Source organism: Dipodomys spectabilis, unplaced genomic scaffold (assembly GCF_019054845.1).
Source record: "Dipodomys spectabilis isolate Male_0828 unplaced genomic scaffold, ASM1905484v1 ptg000234l, whole genome shotgun sequence".
In the NCBI taxonomy this organism is placed as follows: domain Eukaryota; kingdom Metazoa; phylum Chordata; class Mammalia; order Rodentia; family Heteromyidae; genus Dipodomys; species Dipodomys spectabilis.
In genome coordinates, this window is record NW_024870911.1 from 5921757 (window position 1) to 5949622 (window position 27866).

Genomic DNA, 27866 nt, shown 5'->3' on the forward strand with positions numbered 1-27866 from the left:
GATATTTCCACTAGACAAAAATCTGTTTTTTTCCTTTAAAATCTATATTATATTTCAGTGCATTATTCAAGAACTTTACTACTTGTACTCTCTAAAATAAGATGTGCTTAATGTGAGTAAAGTACATTTGTCTCATATGATCAGTTCCACTTCAAGAGGTATTGCAGATAAAAATTTAGCCCAAATTCATCAGAAACAAAAGTAAAAATAATGAATAAAAATGTCTAATGGAAATCTGGCTACAGTGCCACTACCAGTGATATCAGAAAAAGAGAACATAGATGAAAAGTGCAAAATAAAAAGCTGTCCCGAGAAGGGACTATTACAATTTAAACATTAGAAGCACCAAATCTGGCAAAAGAAAAATCCAAGTTCAAATTCCACGTACCGATGAGCTCGCGAAGCAACTGTTTCTTAATTTCTATAATTTAGCATTCTTAAAGATAATTTTACCTTTGCACTGTAATAATTATTGATGTTAAATAAAATTGTGTTTGAAAACACTTTTAAGATATAGAAATAAAATACAAACACAGTTACCATGTAGAGGGTTTCATTTTGTGAAAATGAAACTATGAGGCTTCTTGCAATTTGTCTGGGAGGTGGGAGTGCCAATGAAGAACAGTGATGCAGGTGGTGAGTCTGATCAAGGCATATTATAAGATTATATGGTCCTGCCAGAAGAAAACCCATTGTCCAGTTAATTCATGTTAATAAAGAAAAAAAAGGAAAATATAGTTAAATAAATAAATACGTAAAACAAAGCTATTGTCAATTTCTTGGCAGCACATACACACACACCAAAAATTTCCAGTTATCCAAACACCATTAACTTGTATTTTTCAAGGTCTTTTTCTTTATAAGTTGAAATCTCCTAAATATACAGTTTTATATAAGTTTTAAAACCAGAGGTTATACTAATTGAAATGAACTCCAAGACATGGAAACACCGGGTTTTTATTTCAGACGTCAACCCTGATGTCCCCAATGTACTGTATCTAGTTCTTTCTTATATTTTTTCATTTTTCTTTTTCCATAGCTTTATTCCTGGCGATCTCTGTCTTTGATTCTAGTAACCTCCATCTTGTATATACATTTATCTGGTTTGGGTAAGGGAAGGGAAATAACAAAATGTTGAAAGAAGTGCAAAGGATGGCCCATCGCAACAATGATACTCGCAAGACACTATATTGGAAATGAACTTTACACTTCAGGGTGGGGGAGGGAAGGGGGGAGGGAAAGGATAGTGGGAGAAACCATAATAGAGTTGGCAACAATGTTCAACAAGGAATGTACCTTACTCATGTAACTGTAACCCCTCTGTACAGCATCTTTACAATAAAATAAAAATTAAAAAATAAAACCAGAGGTTACAAAGAGTAAGCAAGCAATTACGTTCACTATTTTTGTTTCTGTACCTGTATTTATCATAACACCAGAATCACAGTACCAGGGGTGGATAAAACCCTGCTCATCGTGACTGATATAGTTTGCATCTATTGCTTTTGTTTGTGTCAGTTTCAAGTATTCGGTCATTCCAATGTTGGATTAAATGTCAATTCTCCATTGATCTATCCTTTATATGTCAAAATACTCATGTTCACAAATAACTCAATAATGGACATCCTACTGTGCCTTGAATTAAACATGACCTTTCAATCTACCTACTCTCCAGCCTGGAATTTACTTCCCTCAAGCAGTCTCACTTGACCTGGCATTTTCATAGTGTGTCCTACTTCAATAGTGACAAACTAAGATGATAACAATATCACCTAGAAAAATTCCAAAATGTTCAACCTAAGTCTAATCATGATAAGACAATCCGGCAATCCAAACTGAAAGTCATTCAGCAAAATAATTCAAGTGGGCTTTCCAAAATGTCATGCCAACCACACACATGCAAAAGAATGCAATAGAAGGCTGACCTAGTATTGTAAATTCTAGGAATTAATGAGAGATGACAAAGAAGTGCCATTTAAAATCACTGATTCAATCTTGGATTGTTTTTCAAAAAATAGTAGGAATCACAGAACTGTAGATATTTGGATATAGTTCACGTTAGATGACAAAATTATATTAATGGTAAAGTGCCTAAAAACTACATTGTTGAGACAAGGAGAATGCTCAAGTTTCTAGAAGCTGTGTGTTTAGTCCTTGATGTGAATTATTTCATCTTTCAGATATTTAATCTTTAATGATTCAGAAGGTTCTAATGGACAGAGAAAGAAAACCAAAATAAACAAAAGGGGTAACTTTTTACATGTGGTCCATCATTTTTTAAGAAAAGACTCTGGGTATGATTTAAATGATAAAAGTCTAGCTAGTAAGAGCAATGTCCTGAGTTCAAGTCTCATTACACTAATAGTAACAATAATAATAATTTGAATAGTTTCATGTTATCTCAGAGTATATGGTATTTAAGATAAAAAAAAGATAGTTCAAGGTATATTTACCATTACAATGAATTAAATTTGCAACATTAAGTTTCCTAGACAATGCCTTAAATTATGAATAATAAACATAAAAATCACTGATGCCGTTCATATTTAGAAATTTAATCTACACACAAATGCTCATCAGACTCATTGTGAAGTGTACTATAGTTCTGCTCTGTAGTACAAAATCTCTTTGGATAAGAACTCAGTTATCTATCTTAAACAAACTAGAAAATGGGATTGTTCAAAACTGAGACTCATTAAATAGTTGTCAATTATATATAAATTATAAATTTTCAGACTATAAAATAATGTTATGTAAAATAATAATATAAAAATACTATAATCCTATACATCTAGGTGTGATGGCACATACCGGTAAACCTAGCTACTCAAGGAGTTGAGGTGTGAAGATCACAGTTCAAAGCCAGACCAGGCAGGAAAGACCAAGAGACACTTAACTCCAATTATCCACCCAAAAAGCCGGAAACACTCTACAAATGGTAGAGTGCTCGTCTTGAGCAAAAAACCTTAGGAACAAGTACTTAGACCTGAGTTTAAGTCCCAGGACATGCACTCATACATAGGCACAAACATGCATACACATACACCCCTCAAATATAAAGTGTCATATAAATGTTAACAATGCCAATGAAGGATCCTCATCTCCACTATAAATTATATTACATTTAAATTCTGCAACATAAAAAGTATAGCCAGTGAACATATTTCAAATTTCAAAAATTACACCTTAAGCTACAGTGATCAATACAGGTCTGAGCTCAGATACTGAATGATTATATCAGCCATAAAAATGAAACCATTTATGAATAATTTGACCAGTTACTAGCAGTCTGTAGTTGAACAGTATTGAATGACCGATTACAAACAAATCGTTGACCTGGAAATTAGTGTCACTGGAAACATATCAATACACTGCATCAAAATAATCCCCTCTTATTTATCAACTTACTAAACAAAATTGGACAAATGAGTCATAACTCTGTGTCACCAAAGAAAAATTATTTAACGAAATTCCTTTAAATTTTATATGTCAACAGTTTGGTTTTATTTATGCCAGCTTCCGTTAATTTTTTCAACAACTCTGTGTTCTCAAATCTATGTATAATGTACTGTATAAAAATATACTGTATTTGACCTTCTTGCTAAGATTTGTGCTAATTGAAGTCAAGAAATATAGGTGCCATGATTTCCCTTATTTGTAATAATTCATATACATTTAGGGCAATCTTAGCAGATGAGTAGCATAGCTCAATAGCTATGTACACATGACCATATAGGATGATGCTAAATGAAATGAACTCCAAGACATGGACACAAGCGGTTTTTCTTTGTAGTTGTTCTCAATGTACTACACGATTTTTTCTTTTGTGCCCCCCACCCTATGGTTTATCGCCTACTGTCACTGTATTTGATTTTTGTACACTGGGTATTGTATATTTGTTTATCTGAATTAGGAAGGGAAGGGGAGCAAAAAAATTATGAGACAAGGACAAAGGGGGAACCAAGGTAACAGCGATATCCACAGGACAGTATGTTGGAAATGATCTGTACAACTTGGGGGGAGGGGATGGGGGAAGGGAAAGAGGGAGAAAAATGAGGGAAGGGGTAACAAGTTGGACAAGAAATATACTCACTATCTTACTTATGTAACTGTAACCCCTCTGTACATCATCTTGACAATAAAATAAAATTTAAAAAAAGATAGTAGGAGGAAAAGCATTGATGCTCTGCTGAAATATACTATGACCAGAGTGAACGTTAAAAAGAAATGTGGTCAATAATCAAGCCAGTTTTAATTTAAAAACACACCTATCTGACTAGAATATTTAAGATGATGTAAGATTAAAGCTCAAGATTGAAAGGAAATCTGTTCTGGAAACTTAAGTGATTTTTTTTTAACTTTTAAGAGCATATTTAATTATTGAAATTCTCTTTCTGGTCAAGAACTTTTCATATATTTAGAATTTTAAGAATAACTAGGTTTTAAGTTGTCACAAAGCTTCCTACATTTACTTCATGTAGGTTTTAGCTACCAATACAAAAAAATAAAAACCTGACACCTCACATGCATATAACATTACTCTTACCTTTTAATTATGTATCTCATTAAAAATTTAACCCATTCTCATTTTCTCATTTAAAATAATGTTCCTTTTGATTTTTGATCAATGTTATTAGATCAAATGAGCCATTGTCAATAAAACTTGATGAAAGGTAAGTTGCTAGCTCTCCCATAAATACAAACATTTTCATCATTTAAGCTAGCCAAACCCATTCATTTATATTTGACATTTCTTCTCACTCTATGAATAATAGAAATATTTTAAATTGGTGTGATATAGGGTCATCTATATAACAAAATTAAGAAAGATCAAAATAGAATTTTCAGTTACCCAAACGCTGTTAAATAAACATCAGAATATGAAGAAAAATACACATATGGCCAATTAACTCCTATAATTGAGTGTTTAATATATTTTAATTTATATTTAGAAAAAGCCCTTAAAGAGGTTTGCAGTTTTGTTTCCTAAAAACCAAACTGAAAACCTATATACACACATTTTTTCAGACTTAATTTGTGCAAAAATTATAACATATAGCTAAATTTGTATCTCCAATAGAAATTCTTAAGGGTTAGCTTCTTAGGTAAATTCTTGAATCCTATTTGTTTATAATTTGCTTTGTGAATTTTTAACATGTGAATTTCTTTCATGAAAAGCTTGACCCTATACTTGCATTCAAATAATGGCCATTGCTAGAGAAGACTTAGTTCAGGTATCATATCACTCTAGCATTCTCCTGTAATGCAGAGCCAGATTTTTAATGTGTTCATATCATTGCTAAGGAAATCCCCACACTACTTTTACATTTATGAAAATAAAAGATCTCATCACCACACAATGGACTGCAAAGAAAGAGCAAGTCTTTTATTCTTACAGGTCCCTTTATAGTATCTGAGGTTATTGGAGCAAAGACTGCTTAGGGCAATAGAAAAGTAGGCCATGCTTAGAACCAGCAAGTTTATTCATGTCCCTTTATGTTCAATGGAATACCACTTTCAGTAATAAAATTCTCATCCTATGTGTTTATACTCAAAATCATGAAATTACAATGACTAAAGAAATCAGACCCCAACTGTTCACCTTTGTGATTTTAAAATGTACTTCTATGTGTTTAAACCAATAAAACTAACCCAAACAGTATAGTCTAGGATGATTTTTGACTTAACTATGCTTTGCTATTTAGGGAGACATTTTTTCAGAAATTCATTTATAATACAGAAAAATTCAGTACAAATGCCTATTACGAATGAACCAATAGGGATTGGGAAGTTAGCTCAGTGGTAGAGTGCTTGCCTTACATACATGAGGCCGTGAGATCGAGTCCTCAGCACCACGTGGCAGAAAAAAGCCAGAAGTGGTACTGTGGCTCAAGTGGTAGTTCCCTAACCTTGAGCTGAAGAGCTGAGGGACAGCCTCCAGGCCCAGAGTTCAGGCCTCCACAACCAAAAAAAAAAAAAAAAAATATATATATATATATATATATATATATATATATATATATATATGAACCTATGATTTAGAAACCCCACTGAAATAACATGAGTCTTGCTTGAAACCCCCCAAATTCTTTGTTATGTATATCATTCTTTCAGATATGTTCACTCCTTCTATTACTTAAACTGCTTCTTCACTTCCAGGTAGGCACAGTGGACTTATCAGTCAAGATGATGAAATCTGTGTCAGCATGGGCAAGGAAAAGTCCCTGAGACTCTTATCTCCAATTAACCACCAAGGAAAACTATACGTGGAGCTGTACCTCAAGTGACAAAGAGTGCTAGCCTTGAGAAAAACAGCTCAGGGAACAGTGTCCAGGCCCTGGGTTCAAGCCTAGACTAGCACAACTTTTTAAATTAATTAATTACAACACACACACATACACACAACTTTGCAGCAGAGAAAACCACAAAATATAAGAGCTGTAGTTCCAACCAGAAACATAATTGCTTATCAAATATACAGGATGAGGCTACTATGCCTTATCATGCCATGTAATCGTGGTCCAAAGCATACAGATGAGGAGTGAAAGGATTTACAACTTGAGCAATATGATGTAGTACTGGATATAATCCAAAGGTAAATATCTGAGTACATAGTGATATAAATAATTGAATAAATAAACAAATAGAATGAAAAGAAAATCCCAGTAAGGGAAATATAATTTATGACTCCTTAACAGTGAGCTGCACACAGTAACTTTCTTCAAAAGAGTAAAAGATTTAAAGTGAGAAATGAAAATAGTAACTTCATTGCTGAGAAAACATCTACTTCCTCTTCTAGTGATAAAGTCAACATCAAGAACGATGTTAGATTGATTGTATGTACCCTTTGTAAAAAGAGAAGAATGGTAGATGGCTACTTTTCTTCTGACATCTTCCTCTTGAGTCCATAATAACTTCACTGATCAATTAGGAAAAATAAACACATACTGACAGTAGGAATTCTGGAACAAACCTGACCAGTACCTTAAGCCATATAGACCATCAAAACAAGGAAACTTTAAAAAACTTGCAGCCAGGAGATTCTACAAATACATGTCATTTCCACAGTAAACGAAAACTAGAAGCATATGAATAAATGTGGGCTTAACGAAATTCTTCTCAGTCTGATGAACACAAGACTATAAGATGTTAATTACAGGTATATTTGGGATTGGAGCATATAGAATCATTCCATAACACTATTATGATTTTTATAAATAATGGCCTTAAAATGGTTTATTTTTAAAATATCAGCATTCTCCTTTCAAAATACACATACTCACACTCTTTTGTGAGGAAGAAGGAGGATGGGAAGAGTTCCTGAGCACTAAGTGGAAGGGTGTGAAGGGCATAATTATAAAAGCAGCATTCATATAAAAGATAATTATCAACTCAGTAGTTCCCTAAACTGTGTTGAATGGTCATAGTCATGCTGTGAATTTTTAAGACTGAAGATGGTTCATTGCTAAAAGCTGTCATTTCCTACTTTCTCTCACTGGGTGGTGGTCACCAAATAAGGAGAAGGGCACTTAGAAATTCTAAATAGGTTGCTAAACAGATACTGTGCTAGCCTCTATTCCTGTTCACATCCCTGCAGACCCTGATGTTTCCCCTGCTCCTTTGTGGATCGTATATTTCGTCCAGAGTTTGATGACACCAGATGTCTTGGGACCAATAATTGACCCAGTAGAGATGGGGGGACATAAGCAGAATCCTTAGCTAGTGAAGTCGAACAACTTGCATGACCTGAGAGGAACCCCTCAGCAGTGGCTGGGTTAGATTATTAAAATAACCCTGAGTTATCATCTGTGTCTTAATTATGGTTATTCTGCATAAATGTGCAGCAAAAGAGGACAAGATGTAGAAAGGGACTTATTTGTGTATTGCATGTACATAATAGATAAAAATGTTTTAAAGAATAAAGAATTTTATACATCCAATTAAATTTCAAAGTAGCAATGTGGAAGCAATCAAAATATACAAATACCATAAAGGTAGAAATAAATTGAACAAGCTAGCCAATAGTATGTATGTATATATATATATATATATATATATATGTATTAGATAGTTATATATTAGATATTCTTAGACCTCTGAAAACATATATATATATATATATATAATATAGAATTGTATTATGTAATGTGATAAATTAACATATAACTATTAAATATGTATCTCTGTATAATCTACCATCAAACATTAATAAAATACCATTAATTCTGTCATTGGTATAGTTAGTAATATATTATAAGTAAAATACCGCATAATTTTTGTTAAAATTTTTACATTACATCTTGGTGAAGATGATGAATTAGAAGCTCCCCTCCACCCCTACCACTGCTGTCAAACAAATTTCCAGCATTAGTTAGAATACAAGTACTGTCAATGTAAACACTAAAAATATATTTACCAGCCAATTTTTCTCATAGGTCTACCACAAGTTTTGGAGTAGTAGGCCACATACAAAGAGGGAGGTCCACCCTGGAGGACTTTTGAAAGAAGTCTGGCATATATTGTGTGTGAAGTCCAAGGAAGAAATGAGGCAATGAGAACAATGGAAGAGCGTGGCTGGGTTGGGATAAGACTGAAAGGGACATTAGGGCATTTTCTGGAGCACTGTGTGCTGTGACTCAGTGCAGATGGTGGTGATGCAAACACTTACAGCTGCCATTCTCACCAAGGTAAAACATAAGATCTAATATTGTTCCAACTATAACATATACTTCTAAAATGAATAAGAATGATCAATGTTTCTCTATTTAAAAAAAACGTTCTAAAACATTGAGTGAAAATTCTAGTTAGGTGCACAGAGCCACACAACTCATATTCATCCTCTCAAAGTCACCAAACCTCATCTTCTTGTTAGTCAACTCGTTCTTTGTAACTCCAATAAATGTGGCTTTAAAGGATCGTTAGTGCATTTTAGAACTGTATCAAGATCATCTCTACCCTTGGGTCTCGGCAAACTGAAAACATTTTAGAGAAAACATTTCCTACAAACACTTCAAAACGCCATTTCAATATCTCCATGTTCTATGTAAAGCAAGCTACTAACCAGGCCTCCAATGGTGCAAAAGGTGATATATAAATTTTTCTTAGAGTCTCTTTGCCACATGACTAAAACTTAGTGGCATCATATCAATTGATTAATTCAGTTATTGATAATTGTCTTGAATGGCTGTTTACTAGATGGTACCTGGTTAAACGTTTTTGTATTTTTCCTCTCACTTAGTTTTTCCAGTTAGTCCATATTTACCATTTTTATTCCTATTCAACAGAAATCTGTCTTAGAGAAATTAAATATTTTTTCCAAAACCACACAGCAAGCACCAGAAATCAAAGGGTCATTTTCTGTGCAATTAATTTCTTTGCATTTAAGTCCTGTAGTACTGTACAGTGTCACTTAGATTACATTTTTAATCCAAGTACATTTAAAAAAGAAAGCCAGTCAGTTATTTAGAAGCACAAATGTAGGGGTAGTAAGAGCATGGTCTCAGGAACCAAATGCTCCAGGTATAAATTTCAGCTTTGTGCCCTGGATTAAGTAAATTTAATCTATTTTTGCTTTAAACTTTTAATCTACAAAATAGGGCTAGCCATGCCATAATAGTATTGAGAAGATAAATATATGTATACGTACAGAATGAAAACAACTGCCTGGCATACATACAAAGACTATAACTACTATTTTATTTTATTTGAAAAAAGTGAAGTATATTTTCTGATTAAAATGTTCATTTGAATATCTTTCTGTAGAAGGTTTTATTTTTGTATCCTTTGTGTGTAATGGCTACAGGATTCTGTTTTAAGCATGAGCTCCTCTGTGGAACTTGCCTAAAGATCTGTGAAGTTTCAGAGACATATTGTCAAGTTTCTATATAAATCTTTACTTTCTGTCCTATTATTTCCCTTCCACAGTTCTCTTCTCGATTTGTTCATGGTCATATGAGTGTACATATTTAGAGACTATAATTCTATACTCTGTAATTTGTTTCTCATGTGACCTTGAAGAAATTATTCCTCCTTGTGGGTATCAGATTTTATTATTGTAAACCTGGGCCATACTTCCAATTCAACTCATTAAACTGTTGTAGACATTGCCTAATTAATGAAGTAACAGTGCTTCAAAAAGCCAAATGTCTTATATATTTCTCAAGTTTCTTAAGAATAATCATTAAAAACTAATGTCACTACCTCTGGAACCTCAGCAGCCAACCTGAAAAGCCTGTATATAATATATATATATATATATATATATATATATATATATATATATATGTACTATATATATATATATATATAGCACATATATATATATATATATATATATGTACTATTTTTGTTTCGGTCATTATTTTTCTCAAATTGTGATGTACTAAAAAGGAAAAAAATACTACACACTTTATTTTCCCTGCATAAATGTCTACTTTGCAAACAAAAAAATTCTTGTTATCAAAAGTTAACTATGAGGGGGCCAATGATGGCTCATACTTATAATCCTACGTACTAAGGACTCTAAGATCTGAAGGTAATGGTTCAAAGATAGCCTGGGTAGAAAACTCTGTGAAGCTGTCTCCAACAGCCAGCAAAATGTTGGATTGGTGGTGTGGCTCAAGCAGCAGAGTGCCTACTGTGAGGGGAAGAAGCTGAGTCAGAACATAAGGCCTTGAGTCCAAGGCCTGTACCTGAACAACCCCCACCCCCAGCCCCCTGCCCAGCACACACACCTTCAATAAGTTGACAATTTATTGTGACTTTACATATGGATGGCAAATACATGGTTTTGTTTTTATTTTCCTGAAAAGATAGTGTAGAAGTATATTTCTTTGGTGTCCAATTATTGAATAATGAGTTGCTAAGTATTGGAATTCTGTTCTGACTTGTTTTGTTTTATTGGCTCACAACAATTCTCTCCCAGTAACAGAGATGGGTTTGTGCTGGATCATACATCATATTGTTTTAGTTTTATGTATCACAATTTGCATGGACTACACTAGGGATATTATGGGATATTATGAAAGATACACTATTGGTTAGAAAATCATGTTACCACTGCTACTTCCATCAGAACATGCAAAAGGTGAATACAAAAAGGCTTACAAATATTTTTGCCATCTGAATGGTCACAGTGCACTAGAGTATTCAAAGGCCATTAATTCACCCATGCAATTTTTAGTGAATTGCATTACACTTGGAAAGATTTTTCTAGATTTTTGGAAACACAGAAGTAAACAGACTGTATTTGATGTTAATATAATTTGGGGAGGGGAAGGGAAAAAACAAATTGTTTAAATAGGGATACAGATGGACCCATTGCAACAATGAAATGTACAAGATGCTATGTCGAAAAGTGAACTTTACAACGTTGGGGGGTGGGGAGTTGGGAAGGCAGGAATGGGAAGGTGAAATAAAGGAGGAGGCAAAAATGCTTGATAAGAAATGTACTTATTACCTTGCTCATGTAATTGTAACCCCTCTGTACAGTATTTTCACAATAAAAAAACTTATTAATAAAAAAAGAAACAATCAGACATTTCTGCTTTGGTAAGTTTGTAAGCTAATGTGGACTGGAACATTCTGCGCGCGCGCGCACACACACACACACACACACACACACACACATACATTATAAATACAATTGACTTGGTTTAACTCAGTATAGCCTAAATTACTATACACATTGAAATTACTATATATATTGAAACTATATATATTGAAACTTCAAAAAAGAGAATTTTGAAGATGGCAATGGTTAAAAAACTATATCCTTCTAATCTGAGCCTTTATCATACTTAATATTTCAAATACAAAGATTCCTAATACACACTATGCATGGGCATCACACATTGTTTGTGAATTTTGAGTTGTCACATGACCTCTCAAAGGATTTCAGGTTGTTACATTTAAGATTAATGAGGCATTGGATAGCCATTAAGAAGCTATTTGAGAATATGCATTTAATTAAAATGAATTATGTATATGAGATAATACCATTCAACCTTTTTCATTTAGAGAGATAAATCATGGCTATTTCACTCCTGAGAGGGGTCCTAACACTGGAAAATTGAATATTGATGTTACAATGCCCAAATAATTAATGCGTCAGCTTCATCCATAATGGGTATATCCTGAGACTTTGCCTACCAAAGAAAATTAAGTGTTTCTTTTTTATTTGACTGTGTGTATGCACTTGCACATGTAATGAGATACAAAAAGTAGTGCAGCAGCTCTTACACATAGTCTCCGAATACTAAGCAACTGGTAACATCAATTCTCAAAAAAATACTGACCAGCCATAGCTTTAACTTATTCATCAGTGTTAGTGACTCTGTATGAATGCTTTCTTTAAACACAAATGAGATTCATATGCAACATGCTTACCAGCTATTGACTTAGTAATAATTTCAGTGTTTTTTTCTGCTCAGAGGAAATAATGCCAATAATTTAATTCTAATAAGTTTGCATTCAGGATTATGTCATATTTCAAATGACTACCCAGTATTCTAATGGACAGAATCTCTTTTTTATATGGAGTATGCCAATAGGTGCATGTCTATGTATGATGCGTTTAATAGAGCTAACGCTTAGGGACCAACTTATTACTTAGAGACTACTGTTGCTCTACTTTTATAGATGAGGAAAGTCAGAATTAAGACGTTAAAAAATTGACCAAGACCATCAAAATAGCATTCCTGAATCTCACGTCTTACAATCAGATGCTCAAGAAAACAGAAGGTTTTACTGCATTAGTGTGTCAGATGTATGGGATATCACAGTGTTTTAAAGTCAAAGGAACAGGGAGTCCATCTCTTTTGTTGGCTTCTTATTCATGCTCAGCAAAATTTGTCATCTCATGATTATCATCAATAACAGATTCATTCTGTTTCAGGTTAATTCTGTTTGCTCACAAAATCTAATTAGAAACCGTATAAGCTTTTTGTCTTACCATAGGTAAGTACACCTAAACCTCTTGAAATAGACATGCATACAAACACTTTAGAAATATGCACAGTAGGAATTGTAATATGAAGAAAGATATGCAACTTCAAACAGTGTCCAAGGTCTTTATATAGATAGAATTCTTTCCTACGGGGAAGAAACAAACAGAAGTAATATTTAATTAGAATTTTCCTTTTGGAAATGGAAAGAATCTATTAGTTACCCAGAGGGAATTGGTGAAATGTCAAGACAAATGTGATTACAGTTCCCTAAAATCATTTCATTTGTTTTTCATTCACAGCCATCACAACTGCAGCCATCTGACTTCAAGCTTAAAAATAACCTTAAAAGGCTCATATCACCTGGTTTATGCTGTACCTTCACAGCAGCTTAATCAATATACCAGTGCAAGCTGAGAACAATTATAATAAAACACCTTAAGAATGATCCACTATTAAAAGGTAGAAGAAAAGTAAACTTCAGTTTAGATAAACCAGCCCATCACTCAGTTTGATAAAGTTCACTTGAATTGTTCTGACATCTTCTCACATATATCACCAGGAAGATCTCTTGGATTGATCTGAATTAACTGGGGGTTATACAAGAATAAAGAATTCGAAGCATCTTGTCATATGTCCTGGAATACAACTGATAGCCTAACAACTTCCCGTGGTAATTTCACACTGAAGTTTGCCACCAAAAAGGAATGTCACAACAACTTTAACAGGGTTGTTTGAAAAATATTTCTGAATTATGACAGTTCTTCATATGAATACAGGAACTGCCAAGGACATCCTAACAATCCATTTAACAGTCTATGATTATCTTTAATGTACTACGCAATCCAACAGCAAACACTTTGTTAGTATTTTATGATGATCTCCCCTATACTGAATTTGAAGTATTAGTGAAAAAGGGGGAACCAACCATACAGATCAGCACAAACCAAATTTACTCACTGCCTTAAGTGTGTAACTGTAACCCCTCTATACATCACCTTGACAATAAAATAAAATTTAAAAAAAGAAATTGAAAGTGTAAAACAGGAGTGTCTAAAACCTCTGACCTTTATGATTTGAAATCTAATACAATTCAAGAAGGAAATATGTAAGGAAAATATGTAAAAAAATTAAGGTATATGAAGCACTCAGGAAAAAAGGTTTAAATGACAGAATTTAAAATGCTTAATTCCAACTAAGCAATGCTCTACATTCCAGTGGCAAGAAGAGACAAAAGGGAAAAAAGCTGGAAAATATTACATTATTTCAAAACAAGTGTTGGAGAGCTCACTTGTTTTCAATTACTTTTGCTGGTATAGGTAGGCATACATCTGTTAATGGGTTTGGTGAAGGAAGCACAGGAGTGTGAGAAGCATAACAAGATAAGACACACATGGTGGTACTTCTCCAACATTTTAGTTCTTCTTGCATCTATTCATCAGGCCTAGAAGAGTTAAGCAAAGGTCACTTCTATGGCTGTACTTTCAAGCAGTAGTTGGTGTATATTTATACTGTTCCTTAGCATAGATACATTTTCTCCCCTGATTATTTCCTTAGGTTGGGTATAGTATGTACAAGAGATGATGTTACTAGGACCTAGTTTCTAGGACCAAGAGAACAAATTTGATTGGAATGTAGATGCATACAACATAGTTAGTCTGTATGAAAATTTCATGGAAATATTGTAGCTAGAAGACATTCTTTGTAGAAATTGTATCTGTAGAAATAGTCCATAAATCATAATTCACTTGGTCTATGGCTATAAATCATTATTGCTGATAGTTGCCTGGCCATATAGGAGTTCTAATTTCCTCAATTATTATGATAGCTGAATCCAAGTATATAGAATAAAGTCTGGGAACATATGAATGTAGAAATATTCCTGGGCCACTAGCAAATAAGTGGATTTTTAAAATACAGAAACAATGTAAGTTTTGAATAGTTAATTTATTAATTATAAAATGTTGTTCTTGCTATAAAAATATGAAGTTGGAAATAAAATAAATTATAGTAGCCACTTTTATAGACATTTTTCATGGTATTTTTAACAGGCCTGCCCTAAACCTGGTTGCAGGTTTCTCATTTACAGTTTACTGGATGTCTTAGTCTATTTTATGAAGTGATACCAGAATACTATCGACTGTGTGGTTTATAATTATTGTAGTTTATTTCTGATTGTTCTGGAGACTGAGAGGTCCTAGATGAAGGAACTCCCATCATGGCCTTCTTGCTGGATCATGACATAACAAATGCAGAAGTATAGGCATATGAGAGAAGGGGAACTGAGATTATATTGTTTCTTCACCTCTACCATAATGAGTGTTCACCCTCAATAATGAAATTAAGTACTTCTACTTAGGCCCCATCTCCTAGGACTATTGCACTAGGGATTAAATATCCAATACATGCTTTCATAGGAAACTCTTTCAAAACAAAACAATTATATTAACTACAAAAAATAAATGCTGCTTTACATTTATGGTGTTTTGAATCACTTAAACTGGGTCCAAGAAGACTACTTGGAAGAGTAAGAGTAATCTGAATAAATTTCCCATTGCTAGACATAGGATCAGTTCTTCCATTATGCCTCTCATTAGCCTTGTCTTGAAATTAAATTTTGGTTAAACATTCTTGACAGTATGTTGACTACCCCCATAGGTTGATCACAAACTACTCAAGCCAGGGAATTCTGCTTTTGAAAAGTTGCCAAAGTTTAAGCACATTGGTTCCAAATGCCTAAATAGACAAGCATAAGAGTCAAAATTGACAATTCAAGGTTCTCTCCTGGATTCCTCTTAGCCATATTAAATTTTTATGGTCTCATTGGAGAGTAGGACCAGTTAGGTTTTATCTCCTTTCCTCAAAGGTGTTCTAGATTGTCAGCATAACTGGGTTAATTTGAAGTAATTGCCTAGAGAAATAATTCTTCTTACATAAATAACATAAACTAGAATGATCTCATAGTTTTGAATTGAGAAATGTAAAGGCAGCAGGGAAGAGCTATATAGAAACAAAGAAAAAAAGAAATGTTCCTTTTACGATTGTGTATAGAAAGGGGCATGAATTATATAAAGCATATTGAACATTCAAGAAATATCAAAATCAACTATCTTACATAGCTCCACTTCTGTATCACTGATAACATTAAGTGAGCCCACTATTTTCCAAGCTGATTAATACATATATTGTCAGGACCACTTGTAGTTATTTTTGTGGGAATTGTTGGACAAATTAAAATAACATTGCATTTGCTGTCAAAGAAATGATAACAAAATACCTTCCACAGAGAAAAATAAGATGATGCATTTAAAAAGACTTAGAAAGTGCCCAGGCATGAAAATGAGGACTCAAAATATTTTCATCTATTGTCTCAATCTTTATTACATTGCTTTGGAATTTGTGGTTGGGAATGTTCTGAACTGACGAAGGTCTAACTGGCTTAGAACTAATTCTTAGAGAATACTTGAAGAATATGGTTTTAATACTTCCACCTATTGGCTAGATTAGGAGAGAATTATTCACTGGTACCTCATGTTTCTGCTTGTCAAAATAGACACTAATGGTTTCTATTCATCACTTCTTTTGTAAGAAAATTAATTAAAATTATACAATATGAAGTAGAGTCTCCTAGTTCAGAGACGTATGTTTCTTGCCTACCATATTCCACTCTTCAGGAGAAACACTAGGCAGGCTTTCAGTCAATCCTTGTACAGGATCAAGGTTTCCTTAGCTCAGGGAGGCTTGGCTCTGTTGCACATAAGCAGCATGTACAGCTTCTGCCTATTTCACATTGCTCCCATGTGATTCAGAGGACAGAGGGAAATGATGGCAATGTGGAATTCATGTTAAAATATTACTCATCCATAAATGAAAATGAAAATATGTCATTTTGAGGAAAACATGATAGAGTAGGATATCATCATATGGAGTTAGATAAGTCACACTCCAAAAGCCAAATATTTCCTGACCCCACTCATTTGCATATTGAAGATATAAAATGATCTTGATGATGATGATGACAATGATGACAATTGCTATGATAACAAAAGTGGCGTAATATTAAGTGGGAGTATTTAGAGGGAAAACTGGCAAGGAATGGGGAGATGAGATTAAGACATGATAAACTGATGAACTCTGGGCCTGGGTGCTTTCCTGAGCTCTTCAGTCTTCAGCTCAAGCAAGAATCTACCACTTGAGCCACAGCGCCACTTTCAGCTTTTTCTGTTTACATGGTGCTGAGGAATTGAACCCAGGGCCTCATGCATGCAAGGCAAGCACTCTACCACTGAGCCACCTTCCCAGCCCTTTGCATCTTTTTCTTCCTTCATATGGAGTTCTTTGGAGAAAACTTTTAGAACTATACATTAGAACCAGAACTCTTATGTCTAAATAATATAACAAAGACTTCATCCTATCTATTTATTCAATAAGTTTTGTAGTTTTACTTTTAACAGGTAAGTCTATGATTACTTTTGTACAAGGTGCAAAATACATGTTGTTTCTCATTTTATTGCGCATAGTTATCCAATTTTTCTTCACAGTTTGATATAAAAATGTTGTCTTCTCTCCATTAATTTGATGTTCATTTCTGGGAAGTCAAACTGGAAACTGTATTTGTTTGAGTCAATTTCTGAAAGTATCATTCTGTTTCATTAATCTACTTTTATCAATATCACAATATTTTGATGAGTACGTTGTATGTCTTTAAACCAGAAAGTGTCAGTCATTCAACTTATTTGCCAAATTGTCTAGCTATTCTGTTTCCTTTGCTTTCCTGTATAGATTTTAGAATCATTCTGTCAATATGAACAACAAAGCCATGCTGTGATTTTGATTAGGTTTCTTTGACATCATAGCAATATTGAATCTCTAATGTATGAGACCATTAGCCCTCTTTATGTAGCTATTCTCTATCTTCTTTTATCAACTGCTCATCATTATATGCATAATATGTATATACACATATATATAGTGTGAGCATTTTTGTTAAATTTATATCTATATAAAATGTTATAAAGAGCATATAAATCTTTTGTTAAATTTATACCCAAATATTTTATTCATGATTAGTGGTATCAAAGATAGTAGTGTTTTCTTTTTCTCTTTCAAAAGATCTGAAGGTTTTGCTAGTATTTTGTTGTTGTTTTTTTTAAATTTTATTTTATTTTATTTGAGAACATACTGTACAGAGGGGTTACAATTACATGGGCAGGATAATGCATACATTTCTTACCAAGCATTGCAGCCTCCTCCTTTGTTTACCCTTCACCTCCCTTCCCACCCTCCCCCCTCCCCCCCACCCAATCAGCCCCCCCCTCCCCCCCCCACTCCGACATTGTAAAGCTGGTTTTGACATGACATTTTGTACTTCTCATTGTTGCAACAGGTCCACCTGAATCCTTAAACGACTTGTTTGTCCCCGTCTCCTCCACAAGTTATACTGACATCAAATATAGTGAAAGCGGGGGTTACACTGTGGGGGAGGGACATACAAAGCAACAAAGAAATAATCTTATAAATTCGTTAGAAACACATGCATGAAAGAAACAAAAACATTAAAATACATATTTGAGGGTTCGTTTTCCTAACATCACATCTGACTTTTTCCGCTTGACTCATACTTTGCTAGTATTTTGAAATAAAGATGATTATTATATAAGTTGACCTTGTACAATGGCTTATTTGTTTTTCACTGTTATAAAATACTACATATTGAGTAACTCATAGTAAAGAAAGATTTGCTGGTTTGTGGAAGATCCAAGATCAAGAGAGCAGCATCTGATTAGGCCTTTGCATATATCACTCCATGGCAGGAAAGCAAAGACAAAACAAGAGAGATCAATAGGATATGAGACTTCTCCCTTTATTTTTTAAATTTTTTTAAAAAACACTTAAAATATTGGATTTAGTGAAGTTGAAGCTGAAGCTGAGGCTGAGCCAGGTGCCAGTGGCTCATACCTGAAATCTTAGTTGTTCAGGAGGCTGAGATCTGAGGACTGAGATTTTAAGTCAGCCCAGGTGAGGCCGTTAATGAAACTCTTATCTTCAATTAACCAGCAAAAATAGGAAGTGGGGCTGTGGCTTGAATGGTAGTGTACTAGCCTTGAGCATTAAAGCCCCAGAGCCAGCAGGAACACAAGAAAAAAAATGTAACTGAATGTCGAGGCATGATTTGGATTATTTCTTTCCATTTTTAGACCTGTGAAATTCAAAAACATTAAAAAGATGGAAGAGGCACAGAATAGACTATCCCTTTGCAAAAAGAGACTCCAGAAAATTTTCCCTTGAATCCATGCTCCAACTCTGTCAACACTGGAGGATGCTTTGTTCCCCAAGGCCTCCATCAACCTCATCTCCATTGGGGTCCTGGGCCTTGCCTGCAACTACCATTGCTATTTCATGTCTATGGCTCTTGGAGACCAGTGTTAAAGGCTGGTAGCTGTGGACTTCTGAGATGTGTCCATAGCTTCACTAGTCATTACTATAGTGGAGACGCTCACTCTTCTTGTTTTTAAATGTTCTTTTTCTCCATTTGGTACTTGGGATTGAACTCATGGTGTCATTCTTCCTAGGCATGTGTTTTAACAGATATGTATCCATGGATCCAACCATTTTTCTCTGCTTAATTTTGAGATTGGATCTTGCTTTTAGCTCAGGCAGGCTGGGATCATACTCCTCCTGTTGGTGGACATTCTCTATGGAAGTAGTGACCTCAGTTTTGGCAACGTTTTAATAGAAGCTTTCTACAATAACTGTCCACTTTCATTTGTTAGCATTCTTGATTATGTCTTTTTTTTTTTTTTTTTTGTCAGTCATGGGTCTTGATCTCAGGGCCTGGGCATTGTTCCTTAGCTCTTCAGTTCAACATGAGCACTCTACCACTTGGGCCACAGCGCCATTGCTGGTTTTCTGGTGGTTAATTGGAGATGAGATTCTCAGGGACTTTCCTGCCCGGGGCTGGCTTTGACCGCGATCCTCAGATCTCAGCCTCCTGAGTAGCTAGGATTACAGACGTGAGCCACCGGAGCCTGGCTTTGATTATGTCTTATGAGACTCTCCATTAAAGTCTAAATCGAAAAAATTACAGGAGTGAGTTTTTCTTATATCTACACCTCTAATAGGTCTGTATTAGTTTGTTATTCTGTACATGGCTTTTTGAAATTTCTCATTAATGACAGTTAAAACTTTCTTCTTGCCAACTTATTCCATGGATTTAAACAATTTGAAGGAACTTGCATTTTCCTAGGATTCAGATGCATTGATTTTTCCAGAAACTTTAATTTCCAGATGGTTCTGAGAGAAGTTGTAAATTTTGGGGTTAGCCAAGTGCTTGTGGTTGTTTGAAGCACAGAATTAATTTCTGTGAATTTTTTTACATAGAAGCCAGAATTCTCAATATTTCCTCTTCAGAATATTAAAAATGATAAACATTTTTTTCATTAGGATCTTTGGGTATAGCTCTAGAGATAGTGACTATGAATACAGTAGGAGATTGTCTTTCAATCTCAATTGGGACAACTTAGTAATGGAGACAGACAGCTGATTCTTTGGGCCATCAAAAGATTTAATCAGACACAGTATAGAAACATGTAGTGCTCTTGAAGGATGAATACCTGTGTGGAAGCCTTGTCCTTTCAGGCATATTTCACTCCTGCTTTGAGAGCTATGGCTATTCTTTCTTTAGGTACTTGTACAAAGGAGTTGCCATTTAACAAAGCAGTACAAATGATTGCAGTACATCTTAATCAATGCCACCCATTTCAACCTTCTCACCCATCCTTCCCCTCCACACCCCTTCTCTAACTCTTATTAATTTGGTAAGATATACATTGACTTATTGACTACATTCTCACCCTCTACTCTTTGTTCATCCACCCTTTCCCCTTGACACTACCCCACCACTTTCAAGTAACTGCTTCCTGATGTTTATTTTGTTGACCTTCAACTTTGCCTTTCTAAGGAATTACACTATTTGAGTCTTTCAAAGCTCATTTCTTTTTGCTCATTGATATGTTCTAGCTCTTGTTTGATTGATTGTCTGCTTCCTCATTGACTTGTCTTTTACAAACATAATGTACATTAACTGTTACTTATGAAATTGACATAACACTCTAGATATGGAGTTGAGGACAGTGTTGTCATCTTTATATCTGTTTTGTTAGTCAATGTCTTTCTTGTTTTGTTTGACAATTTTCCTAGGATAAAAGTGTTGAACTATGAAGAATTTGAGCTACTGTATCATGTTAATATTCTGTACCGTGGCAATCATATATTTACAGTCTTATGAAACTACTGTGTGCTTTAAATAAAAGGCTATTTAAAATTCTATGGTCTTTGTCTAAAAACTCCTTCATCAAATCAGATTTAAGACAAGGATGCTTTTTCTAAAATTTACTTTATTTTGTTGTACAGGTGCTGTACAGAGGGGTTACAGTTACATAAGTAAGGTAGTGAGTATATTATTTGTCAAACATTGTTACCCACTCCATTTTTCTCTCACTATCCCTCACCTTGCCCACGACTCTCCCCTGCCACACCGAAGTTGTAAAGTTCAAGCTTGTTTATCTAATGTTTATTTAATACTAGATAAGAATTAAAGCACTTACATGTAAGTGCTTTTATGTAAGAATAAAAGCACTTACATTAGAAAGGAAGAAGTAAAAAATTATCATTACCTAACCCTTTATTTGTGATATCAAGGAAATGAAAATATTAGAACAATAATATAGTGGTACAATTTAGATGGTAACTAGTTTAAAACTGAATAAAAACGTAGAATATAATTTATTATCTATATAATAATAACCAGATACAATGAGAATAAAATGCAACCACAAAAGAAATGAAGTAAAACAAATTATACAATCAGATTTTATACATTATCTAATTAAATGTTTTTGAAAACAGTAAGATCAACATACATATTGACTACTTTTCATTATTTCGAACATTTTACAGGTATTAATTCCCTACAATTAATATATATATATATGTGCGTGTATTTAATTAAAATTATAACCAATATTGACAAATGTTACTTTTTGTTTGTCGGTCATGGGCTTGAACTCTGGACCTGGGTGTTGTCCCTCAGCTCTTTAGCTCAAGACTAGTGCTCTACCACTTGAGCTACAGCACCACTTCTGGTTTTCTGGTGGTTTATTGGAGATAAGACTCTCATGGAATTTCCTGCCTGGACTGGCTTTTGATCATGATCCTCAGCCTCCTGAGTTGCTAGGATTACAGGTCTGAGCCACCAGTGCCCCGGCACAAATGATACTTTTTATGAATAGCCAGTAGGAGTCTAGCTCAACATTAATAGAAAAGATATTTCTGGTATGAATATAAGCACAAAGATATGTAATAAGAAATGGGACACTCCAAAATATTTTGATATCTACCATTTATCTAATACTCAGGTTGAATCTAATCCATAGACGTGTAACTTGTACCTACTCAAAAACTGGTGGCACATAATATCTTCGAATTACAATGATAAAAGTACAACCTAGGTTTACCGGATGTAACAAGGAAAACTTACTTCGTGAAAGAGCAGCAACAAATTGTGCAACAAAAAGACAACCTAGAAAGGGTAACAGTGAAGCAAACCTGAGTTTAAAATAGGATTAATTATCATTCGAAGAAGAAAATTTTAGCCTTGATTCTATGTATAAATTCAGCACACCTCTCATTAGAAATGAAGGCCTTTAATTGAGACAATGTATTCTTCCTGGGTGCCTCAATTTTCATGTGAACATGACAATCTTAGCTCCAAGTTCAGCTAATTATTAAAGCACATAGCACTATTTTTAGCTATATTATCTACAGGCAATTCTCAGGGAGACTAATATTAAACTTAGTGCAGTTGGTTTTCCTGGGAAATATGTCATCCATTCAGTCAAGGCAAGAATATGGAATTAATTTTGATGATTATGAAATGTAAATGTTATAACTGGATTGTACAATCTTAAATCCTCTCCACCTCCATCTTCTTCATATGCAGCTGTGTGAAAACCCAGTGGTATTTCTTACAAAGTTCACTGTGAGATATACTGCATCATGGCTTAGAATATAGCAGCCTTACACACTATGCAAAGTCTTTTACTTTTAAAGCTCCTAACAAAAGACTCTGTACCATAAGCAAAAATTTCACTTTTACTGGAAAGACCCTCTGACTCCTAACAAAAACAATATAGCTACATTCTATTATAAAAATAGAAAATTTCACATCTTTAAGGTTTGAATCTCATACTAGCCTCACAAACTTCTCTGAATCTCTTTATTAACATATTATGTACCATTTTACTGCTACTTGATTTTATTTTATCTTCTCTTATTGCCTATTGTATGAGCCACCTGAATTTTTTCTAGAACAAAGATATTAAAAAAAGTATTGGTGGAATGAACATGGGGATTTCTAGTGGCTTGTATTACCTTAAAAGTTTCAACTGTGGGGGCTGGGAAGGTGGCTCAGTGGTAGACTGCTTGCCTTGCATGCCTGAGGCCCTAGGTTCGATTCCTCAGCACCACATAAGCAAAAAGAAAAAAGCCAGAAGTGGCACTGTGGCTCAAATGGTAGAGCACTAGCCTTGAGCTGAAGAGCTGAGGGACAGCACCCAGGCCCAGAGTTTAGGCCCCATGACTGGATCCCCCCCCCCCAAAAAAAGTTTCCACTGTGCTCTTCTCAATTGTGTTCAGTTGCCTTACATTTGAAGCTTAATTTGGCTATGATAGGGATAATTACTACATGAAATCAGTAAACATTGCACGTTAGAATTTTATCATTTTTCTCTTGTGAAGAATCAGTTACTAGAAAACTCTTGAGTATATACATATGTACATGCCAAAAACATTGTGGGTACTAGCCACTTTCCAGCATGTCTCTGATGCTCTCTTAATTATCACTGAGGTAGGTCAATTTTCAATGGAAAACAGATAGTAAAATAATGTGACTTTAGTGAAGTTACACAAATTATACTGAAACAGGCCAGCGTTCAATTTTCTGTGAAATCCTTCCAAGACCTATAAGTATAATTATTTCCTATAGTCTAAAATCATGAATCACAGCTATACAAATTAATCAAATATAGAACTTTACAAACATGTCAAGTAACATCTCAGTGCTTCGATGATAGCCTATTGTACATCACAATACCTGGAAAATACTAATGTAAATTTTACATATACAAATGGAAATTCAGAAGGTTAGATGAGAAAGAAAAATTGAAGAAAAATTGAAAAATTGAAGAACATCTTTAATAAGAGCATGAGGAAATTCTATCTCGTTGAAGTTTTCAACGCTCTTTCAGAAACCATGGAATAGTAAAAATCCTCATCCGATCTGTGACTCCTCCCGAAGGAAGAAGATGATGAGAAATGAGGCCGAGATCAGACTGCCCACCAGGGCTGGACTGGCTTCCATGCTGTGCCATTGGGAGCTTTGCCCACAGATGGAGCCAGAGGGCTTCAGACAAGTCTACAGTGAAATGACTTTAGCAATAAGGTGAGCTAATATTAACATTCAACCCCTCCCAAGCAAGCCATTGATAACATCGATGTCATCACAGTAACACTAAAGGAGAGATTACCATCAGCAAAAATTAGATTGAACCATAACAGCAAAAAAATAAAAAAGCAAGCAAACAAACAAACAACATAAAAACATGTACCCAGAGGTACCAGCAGGGCTGTATTTCCTCTGTTATAGTGTCACTTTCTCAGGGTTATCTACAACCTAAATACATCCTCATCACTTGGGAGCTCGTTAAATCTACACATTCTCAATCATGCTGCACCCAAAGGATTTATTGAATCAGATATTATTTTACACTTGAGGTTCCTTGAGCGCAGTCCAAACTTGTTCAATATAAGAAAATAAATCACCACAGACAGATAAATCCAGGCATCCTTTCTGTTGTTTCTATTTTTAATTTTTTCTATTACATCCTTTTATATTACAACACATTGATACATTGGTGACTCCCTTTTCCGTCTCTACTTGCTTTTGTGTTCCTGTGATTGATTTTGCTTCATCTTTGTATCAATCATAACTTCAACATGCAAGTAGATGTAAGTATTGATGAGTCCAACTGAGTCATAAATGTGTAATTCCTTTTCCTTTCTAATTCTTTCCACCAGGATCCAGTATATTTCTCTTCATTCCCTATACATATCTTTATTCTGTCTTTTGATTGGTAAGCTTCAATCTCCAGGTTAAATTTAAATTTTATCTCATATTCAAATTTTAACCTATTCTTCCTCTTCCTTCTGTGCCTGTCTGATCCTCCTACTCTTCATCTTCTCTTTAGAATTAATCTCTAACTGGGTAACTGTGATTTATTCCTGTAATTATACCTACTCAGGAGAGAGTGGGATTTGGAGGATTGTGGTTTAAGATTAGCCTTAGACAAAGTGTACTAGATTTGGTCTCAAAATAACCAGCAAAATACAGGGATTCAGGCATGGCTAAAGTTGTGGAACATAGCTTAGCAAACACCAGGCCCCATATCCATACTCCAGTACTAGGAGAAAAAGAAAAAGAAGGAGATTCATGCAAATAAATATGGGTAGGCCCTATCTAGAACAATAAGCAGTGATAACAACTACAGTAAAATTGGACATGTATCTTCCAAATATTTTCAAACAGGACTTTTTAAAGCAGAACATGAGCTGAAGTTTTTTGTTTGATCAGTGGGCTATAAGGGTTTGTGTTTGATTTTCTTTCCATCCATGTGAAGAATAATCTGAGAGAAACAACTTACAAGAGGAATGATTGATTTGGGCTCATGATTTTAGAGGTTTCAATCCAAAATTGACTTTCCACTGCTTTGGATGAGAGGTGAGGCAATGGAAGCAAGTATCAGAGGCTGCTTTCTTCATGGGAGCAGAGAGAATAACAGGACAGGGCCAGGACCAACACATAACTTTCAAAAGCACATCCCCAGGTACCTGTGTCCACTAATAAGTCCCATCTTCCTCACTTCTGCAGTTTTCCCAGCAGTCTACTCACATTCCTTTAATAGGCTAAACATTGCCTACAACAGCACATTTATCTTCGATGCTTTTCTGGAAAAATCCTGACACACTCAACATTGCACTTTACTAACCTAGGCATCTCGGCACAATTTAGCTAACAACAGAAATTCAAGTTTGCAGGTTTGAAAAACATTGTTAAAGAAGGAGACTCAAGTGTTAATAGAAGCTAGCAAGAATGACCCTTAGGGGTTAAATGGGCTTCATTGATAGCATAAGCCTAAACCTTTTTCTTAATCCACAAGTGTTCATAGAAACAATTATAAGCCAGGTATTGTGCTAAGCTTCAAATATGACATTCAAAAAGTCATCCTGAGAAATAAAATTAATAGTGTCTTGAATTAAATCAGAAGCAAACTTAAGACAAAGATAGTTTTTGAAATATGTTTAGAATGTAAGCACACACACAAAAAAAAGTGGTTCGCCCAAAACTGTCATAACTAAGGGAAGCAGATAAATGGGAGTTTTTACGAGAGCAGGAACTGGGAGAAAATCTTGAGAACAACTTTCTGTGCCAATATATTGAAAAGAGAAGTAAAAAATAGAGTAATTAAAAATTTGATGTTGTCTGTAGACTACTATCAAACAGGCAAGTGCTCTCAGTTATTGGTCACCAAAACGATTTTTTTATGGATACTTTGTATGTGTAGTGGAGGGCTGGAGGCTGGGAGCCTGTGCTTCACGTAGCTCTATGAGCTTAGGTCAGGGTGGGATTGTGAAATCAAGGCCTTTAGTCTCTGGTCCCAGATAGTGAGGAGTGCTGTAGGACACTGCTGAGTTCAGCCCTTTGCTCCTCAAATAGTATATAGTTCTTTAGAAGGATTTAAGTCAAAGCCCAATGAGGTAAGTACCAGGAAACCAGTACTTGCCAGACTGGGAATCAGTCCAAGGCAAGAGGGTTAGAAGAATGAAGAGGGTGGGAGAGGTGGGAGATAGGGGTAAGAATACATTGTATATACCACAGAATTGAGAAAAATAAGGGAAGGGGTGGGTCAAAGGGGGGTGAAGATGTTGAAGGGATGATACAGATTGAGATGCATTGTATAGATAAACTGCTTTGTCAATGGGAAAAAATCAATACATAGCCTAAAAATTAAGAAAAGTGAGGTAAGGGATAGGTTGGGAGGGCTGGATGAGAATGTTGAAAGGGGTGACGTTCATCAAGATGCATTCATAAGATACTTTGTTGAATGGCAAAGACAGAGAAAATAAAAATATTTTATAACTGTTCTTCCATTAAAAAAAGACTGGTGAATGTAGTAGAGAAAGGTGAAATTAGGTATCACTAACACTGAAGGGCTATATCCATGATTCTGTTAATGAATTTAGTTTTCAAATAAGAGTCTCCATCATTCCATGTTGGCATGGAATGGATGCCCTAGTCACTTAGTTCCTCTGAGATTTAGATATGTGTTAATATCTCAAACTGCTTATACTTAATTCAGGTGTCCTCAATTATGAGTCATGGGCCAGACAAATAGGGTGTTCTGCGTGTGTTTTGTGGCTTTTAATATAATACTGAAGGTTTTTTTTTTCTCAAGTGAAGGGGAAAGTAGAGTCACAATTAGATGTCTGGAGAGTATATTAGATGTATTAGTATCATCTACCAAGTGATGAAGATACAACTGACAAAAAACGAACGGGTATTTAATTGATAAGAAGACAGAAGTATAGGCTGAGACATGAGAGTAAGGGCAGAGGAACTGAGTTCTAGAAACCTAAGGTAGGTCTTCCTGTATCCGTGATGTATACTTGAAAGATGAACAAAAATAATGTATTTCAGATATTTTTCAAAAACTTCTCAACACCTGGCTTACTTCATTTAATATAATTTTTTCCAAGTCTTTCCATTTCCTAATAAATGGGACAATGTCATTCTTTCTGATGGAGGCA

General features: G+C 34.7%; 1 long non-coding RNA gene across 1 annotated transcript; it reads left to right on the top strand.

The window, feature by feature from the left end:
• Nucleotides 1-9441: 9441 nt before the first annotated feature.
• LOC122124084 lies at nt 9442-27046 on the top strand. Its single transcript, XR_006150496.1, has 3 exons — nt 9442-9453; nt 12223-12224; nt 26972-27046. It is a non-coding gene; the product is annotated as an uncharacterized LOC122124084 (long non-coding RNA).
• Nucleotides 27047-27866: the final 820 nt, after the last annotated feature.